Raw genomic sequence first — 7,485 nt, forward strand, 5'->3', positions numbered from 1 at the left:
ATTAATAGTGTTAAAATGCCCTTACTGGAATTCCTATTAAAACACCAATGGCATTCTTCTCAGAATTAGAACAATGAATTCTAAAGTAAATATAGGACTATAAAAGACCCTGAATAGCTAAAGAAATTTTAAGAAAGAACAAAGTGGGAGGTATCATGCTTCCTGATATCAAAGTTATAATAATTAAAACAAAAAAGCAAAGATATACAGTGAGGTAAAGGAGGTCTCTTAAATAAGTATTAGAAAATTGGACAGATGCATTCAAGATAATGAAATTGGACCACTTTCTTACAACATCTACAAAAGTAAACTTAAAATGGATTAAAGATTTAAATGGAAGAATTGAAACTATAAAACTACTAGAAGTAAACTCTTTGGCATTGCTCTTAGCAATATGTTTTTTATATATTTCCCCAGGCAAGGGAAACAAAAGGAAAATAAACAAATGGGACTAAATCAAACTAAAACAGTTTGCACAGGCTAGGGGACTGTCTAGGGTGGGGAAAAAAATGGACACATATGTAATACCCTTTGTAATAAAAAATAAAATTTGAAAAAAAAAATAAAAATAAAAATAAAAAAAAAAGAAAGAAACCATCAATGAGACGAAAAGACAACCTACAGAAGGGGAGGGTATATTTGCCAATGATACATCTGATAAGGGGTTAATATTCAAAATATATAAGAAACTTATATAACTTCACAACAACACAAACAAGCAAACAATATGATTAAAAAATGAGCAGAAGGCCCTGACCGGTTTAGCTTAGAGGATGGAATGTCAGCCTGCAGACTGAGGGGTCCCGGGTTCGATTCCCGTCGGCTGCATGTGCCTTGGTTGTGGACACATCCCCGGTAGGGGGTGTGCAGGAGGCAGCTGATCGATGTTTCTCTCTCATCGATGTTTCTAACTGTCTATCTCTATCCCTTCCTCTCTGTAAAAAAAATCAATAAAATATATATTTTAAAAAATGGGCAGAGGACCTGAATAGACATTTCTCCAAAGAGGGCATACAGGTGGCCAGCAGACATATGAAAGGATGCTCAACATCACTAATCATCAGGGAAATGCAACTCAAACCACAATGAAGTATAGCCTCGCAACTATCATCAATAAATCAACAAACAACAAGTGCTGGTGAGGATGTGGAGAAAAGGAGACCCTCATATGTTTTTGGTGGGATTGTAAACTAGTGTAGCTGCTATGGAAAACAGGATGGGGATTTCTCAAAAAATTAAAAATAGAGCTTCCATACAATCCAACAATTCCACTTCTGGATATTTACCTGAAAAAAACACAATAACACTAATTCAAAAAATACATAGGCACTTCTATTTTCATTGCCACATTACTAGTAATAAACAAGATATGGAAGCAATCTAGATGTCCATCAATGGATAAAAATGATGTGAGATTATATAATATATTAGCAAAGATTCTGTTCATTAGAGGGAGATATAAGCGAACTGGAAACCCAGGTGCCATCTTAAAGGAACAACACAAAAAATATCATTCACAGTTGCTCACTCTGGGCTCCAGCAGAAGCGGGGGTGGGGCTCACAGTGGAATTGAGTTGGATGAGAAGAGACTGGATTCTATGGCTCTGGAGAGAGAGCTGAGGGGACAGCTGCCAGGGTCCCTGTGCCGAGTCCCCCTCCCACACTGTAAGGTCATCATCTTGTGAGGAGCACTCCCATCACAGGACAGCAGCCTGAGGAAATTCAATGGCTCCCTTCCCCATTCTCCACCAATATGCCCTGCAGAGCTCATGCCTGGGGAGGAGCCAGCTACCTGGGACCAGAATGTAGAGGCCCATGCCAACTCAGAGGGTGTCAGTGACTGAGTTACATGGCCCTGGGGTGGGAGGACCCCCCCCCCCCACCGCACCTCCTGCAAGTCTGACCAGTGTCACTCACTCACAGGAGATCCACTAGCCCCACCACCAGGTCCTGTCAAACTCAGGATCTCCAGGAACTCTGGGCTAAATTTGGACAGACTGAGTTGTGTGGCTCTCAGACGGGGTGATCTCTCCCTTGCATGCCTGACCAATGCAGAGCTCTGCCTTCCCATGGCCAAACCTTGGCCTGTTTGGGTCAGATAAACACTGTCAGCTGCCCCCAGAAGACTCCCCGGGACCCTGCTCCACCATAAACATCTGCAGGCATCTGCTGAGTAGCAGCAGCTTTGCTGGGCTGTTGCTGGGTGGTTTTGGACCTGAATCAGAATCAGTTTGGTGAAGAACACTCGCTACTTTCTGGTGACTCACTGAGAACCTACCTACTGCAACTCGTGTACTGCTACAGGCTCCTTCAGGGATTTACCTAATAGTTATCCATCAGGCAGAGGCAGGAGGCGGTAGATATCAGGGTCCTTGGGCCTTCGGCTCACCTGTCTGGGGATCTGTGCTGGTGGAGGCTGGCTTCGATGTGCAGTATGGCCCCTCCACATACACCCAGATTAGAAGAGGCAGCCACAAACCACGAAGCACTGTTTAGCTCCAAACAGGTTGCCCAGGGCCAGGCATAAGCAGTGTCTGACATCAACCTGCATGAAGTCCCTCCCAAGAAGCCCCCAGAAACAACACACAAAATGCCAACTTCAGATGATTCTGAAGCAGAATCCTAGGCGCTGCACAAGTGACACATCCAAAGTGAGGTCACAGTAGGCAACAGACCCTTCAGAGGCAAATTCCACTTCGTGTGGGCAACATGCAAAGTCACTTGTGCGCTGTGGTCAGAGCCAAGCCGCAGGGTCAGCCAGCCTGAGGGTTGACCCCCACATACATACACCCCAAGAGCAATCACAAGTCAACTCCTGCAGATGTGCTCAGGTAAGGGACACTCCTGGAGAACCCAGCTCAGGTGACCAAGGAGAACGTGCTTCTGTTTCCCACAGGACACCTACATAAACCACCCTACCAAGACTGGGAGATAACAGATCTACCTAATATGCAGAAACAAACACAGAGAGCAGTGAAAATGGGGGGGGGGGAGAAAAGAAACATGCCCCAAATCAAAGAACAGGAGAATTCTCCAGCAAAGTAATTAAATAAAATGTAGGCAAGCAATCTACCAGATACAGAGTCCAAAACAATGGTTATAGCATGCCCAAGCAACTTAGTGAGAACTTTCACAGCATGAAAAACGAAAATAGAACCATAAAACACAACCAGTCATAAATGAGAAATACAACATCTGAACTTAAAAAATATAACAGAAGATATAAACAGTAGGTTAAATAAAGCAGAGGATAGAATCAATAATTTGAAAGACAAGGTAGAAGAAGAAACAAATTAGAACAGTAAAAAGAAAAAAGAATTTTAAAAGTGAGGATAGTTTAAAGACCTTTGGGACAACATGAATCACAATATCTGTATCATAGGAGTACTAGAAGAAAATGAGTGGAAGCAAGAGATTGAGAACCTATTTGAAGAAATAATGATTGAAAACTTCCTCTACCTGTTGAAGGAAACAAACACACAATTCCAGGAAATGCAGAGAGTCCAAATAAGGTGAACCCAAAAAAGCCCACACCAGGACACATCATAATTAAAATGGCAAGGGACAGAAGCAGCAAGAAAAAGACAGCAATATATCTACAAGAGAGCTCCCATAAGATTGTCAGTTGATATCTCAACAAAAACATTTCAGGACAGAAAGAACTGGCAAATTATATTCAAAGTGATGAAAAGCAAAAACATACAACCACAACTACTTTACCCAGTAAGGCTATCATTTAGAATTGAAAAAAGAAATAGATTCTTAGACAAAAAAAAAAAAATCTAAAGTAATTTATTACCACCAAACCAGTATTATAAAAATGTTAAAGTGTGTTTTCTTTAAGAAAAAGAAAAAAGGATAGAGAAGGGGGGCATAGTTATAGAATAAAATGGCAATAAATACATACCCATCAATAATTACTTTAAATGTAAATGGCTTAGTCCCATTTGTTTTTCTTTTGTTTCCCTTGCTGAGGCAATATGCCAGAAAAATATTGTTTTTCCCCTGGCTGGTGTTGCTCAGTGGTAGGAGTATCAGCCCAAGCACCAAAAGATAGTTTGATTCCCAATCAAGGGAAAGTACCTAGGTCCTGAGTTTGCTCCCTGCCCCAGTCCGAGTGCATGTGAGAGGCAACCAATCAATGTGTCTCTCTCACCTCTATCTCTCTCTCTCCCCGCACCCTGCCTCCCTTCCACTCTCTCTAAGAAGCAATGGAGAAAATATTCTCAGGTAGGGTTAATAAAGAGAGAGAGAAAAAATATATTGCTATGGGACATATCTGAGATTTCACTGCCTATGTTTTCTTGCAGGAGTTTTATGGTTTTGAGTCTGACATGTAAGTCTTTAAATCCATTTTCAGTTTATTCTTGTGTATGATTTAAGAACGTAGTCTTGTTTCATTATTTTGCATATATCTGTCCAATTTTCCCAACATCATTTATTGAATAGACTATCTTTACCACACTTTATGTTTTTGCCTCTTTGTCAAATCATAATTGATTATAAAGGTGTAGATTTATTTCTAGGTTCCCTATTCTGTTCCATTGATCTATATGTTCTTATGGCAGTGCCATGTTGTTCTGATTACTATGGCTTTGTAGTATAGTTTGATATCAGTTAGTGTGATTACTCCAACTTTGTTCTTTCCCAAGATCACTGTTGCTATTCAGAGTCTTTTGAGCTTCCATATAATTTTGGCATAATTGTTCTAGTTTTATGAAACATGCCACTAATATATTTTTTAAAAAAATATTTTATTGATTTCAGTGAGAGGAAGTGAGAGATTAAAACATTAATTATGAGAGATAATCATTGATTGGCTTCCTCCTGCATGCCTCCTACTGGGGATCGAGCCCGCAACTCAGGCATGTGCCTTTGACCAGAATCAAACCTGGGACCCTTCAGTTTGTAGGCCATCACTCTATCCATTGAGCCAAACCGGATAGGGCACCTTTGGTATCTTGATAGGAATTGCATTAAATCTATAGATTGGGGCAGTATAGATATTTTAATGATGCTAATATATAGTGTCCTTAAACACTATATATGCTTATATTGATTTGTATCTTTTTTAATGTGTTATAATTTCCCAAGTACAAGTATTTTACATATTTGGTTACATTTATTTAAACTAAAAAGTTTTTGCTTAGTAAGGAAACCATCAACAAAATGAAGACACCACTGAATGAGATAACATATTTGCCGATACATCTAATAGGGTTTAATATTCAAAATTTACATGGAACTTATAAAACTCAACACTAAAAAACAACAACAAACAATCCAATTAAGAAATGGGCCAAAGGCTGGAATAAACACTTCTCCAAAGAGGACATATAGATGAACAATAGACATATAAAAAGATTCTCATCACCACTAATCATCATAAAAATGCAAGTTAAAATCACAGTGAGATACCACTTTGCACCTGTCAGAGAGGCTATCATCAATAAATTAACAAACAAGTAATGTTGGAGAGGATGTGGAGAAAAGGGAACCCTCATGCATTGTTGGCGAGAATAGAGATCCGTACAGCCACTGCAGAAAACAATATGAAGGATCTTCAAAATATTAAAAATGAAACTGCCTTATGACCCACCAATCCCACTTTAGGGAATATATTTAAAGAAACCTAAGAAGCTAATTGGAAAGAATATATGCACCCCTCTGTTCATTGCAGCTTTATTTACAATAGCTGACATTTGGAAGCAGCACAAGTGCCCATCAGTAGATAAGTGGATAAAATATCTATGGTACATTTACACAATAAAATAATACTCTGCCATTAAAAAAAAGGAAATCTTACTTTTTGAAAAAGCCTGGATGAACCTGGAGAGTATTATGCTAAGTGAAATAAGCCAGTCAGAGAAAGTCAAGTAATGTATGATTTCACTTATCTCTCTATATAAACCCTAATATGCAAATAGACCAAATGGTGGAACAACCGAACAACTGAACAACTGAACAACCAGTCACTATGATGTGCACTGACCACCAGAGGGCACACACAGAACATGGTGGTTGTTGGCAACAGGCAGTAGAGCATGGAATATGGTGGGTTTCAACCATGGCAGGATGGTGGAGCAGGTGAGCAGGGGCACCAGACGAAGGCGGGGCACCAGTCATTGTCATCAGGGCAAACCTCTGGTGGCTACTGAATATTTGCTCCCATGTGTCGCAGTCCTGCTCAGCGCTCACACTCACTGCCGGCATTCGACGCCGGCCCTGATCACTCGGCACCATCAGTGGGTGTGAGCTGCAGCTTCTAGCCCCAACCACCCCTCAGGGCTTCTCCACCTCCCCCTGCTCCTGAGGGGCCATCAGGGCTGAAAGCCATTTCTTGGACCCACTGCCAGCGCTGGCCCCACTCGCACCTGCTGCTGGTGCCAGCCCCAATTGGTCCATGCCATCAGTGGATGCAAGCAGTGACAGCTGCAGGGCTGTCAGCAGAGAGCGGACTGGGGGCCAAAGTGGGAAGAGCCGAGCAGGCACACAGAGGATGGGCTGAGACCCACACCATGCCCACCACAACCTCGCAGCCCACAGTTCCTTTCAAGGTGCACAAATGTATGCATGGGGCCCCTAGTATGAAATATAATGAACAAAATAAACCAACAAAGTGGAGACTGACTCATGGATACAAAGAACAGCTATCAGAGGGGAGGGAACTAGGGGCTGGGTGAGAAGGGTGAAGAGATTAAGGAAAGAAACAAAAGAAAGGCTCATGGTGATTGCCAGAGGTAACAGGGTTGGGGGGTTGTAGCAGATAAAGGGTGATGGAAGGACACTTGAATTGGCGGTAAACACACAATACAATATAGAGGTTATGTACTGTAGAATTGTGTACCTAAAATTTGTTAATTTTATTAACCTACTAGAGACCCAGTGCATGAAATCGTGCATGGGAGGTGGGGTCCCTCAGCCCAGCCTGCACCCTCTTCAATCCGGGATCCCTCTCGCAATCCAGAACCACTGGATCCTAACTGCTCCCCTCCTGGCCTGATCCCCCTAACTGCCTATCTGCTCTTGCTTCCCCTCCATGTGCAGGTTGGCTGAGATCTCTCTGCCACCGCCCCTCCCTGTCCTGATTGGTCATTACATGATGGCATCCCGACCAATTTGCATATTCCTCTATTATTAGTCACCCCAACTAATGCAATCAAAATATTAGTGGCTTAAATGCTCTAATCTGAAGACATAGGGTAGCTGAATGGACAATAAAACAAGACCCAATGGATGTTGTCTACAAAGACCCACCTAAGAATTAAAGATACACACAAACTAAAAGCTCAAGGATGGAAAAAAGTATTTCATGAAAATGCAAATGAAAAAAAAGTGGGTAACAATACTTATATAAGACAAAATTAACTTTAAAAATTTAAAACAAAGACTATAATAAAAGACAGAGGAAAACACTACATAGTGATAAACACAGTTAGTACCCAATATAGGAAAACATAAATATATATGGAGCATATCTTGATA

The 7,485-nt window shown here is 41.2% G+C and overlaps 1 long non-coding RNA gene across 1 annotated transcript in view; it reads right to left on the reverse strand.

Annotated features, from left to right (window-relative positions):
• Window positions 1-5,143, reverse strand: part of LOC107183790 — a 5,747-nt gene extending 604 nt beyond the window's left edge. The window contains exons 1-2 of the long non-coding RNA XR_001514593.1: window positions 5,133-5,143; window positions 995-998 (exon numbers count right to left, since the gene is read on the reverse strand). This is a non-coding gene — a long non-coding RNA (uncharacterized LOC107183790). The remainder of the gene's footprint in view (window positions 1-994; window positions 999-5,132) is intronic.
• Between the last annotated feature and the right edge of the window lie 2,342 nt (window positions 5,144-7,485).

The sequence above is a fragment of the Myotis davidii genome, unplaced genomic scaffold (assembly GCF_000327345.1).
Source record: "Myotis davidii unplaced genomic scaffold, ASM32734v1 scaffold203, whole genome shotgun sequence".
In the NCBI taxonomy this organism is placed as follows: domain Eukaryota; kingdom Metazoa; phylum Chordata; class Mammalia; order Chiroptera; family Vespertilionidae; genus Myotis; species Myotis davidii.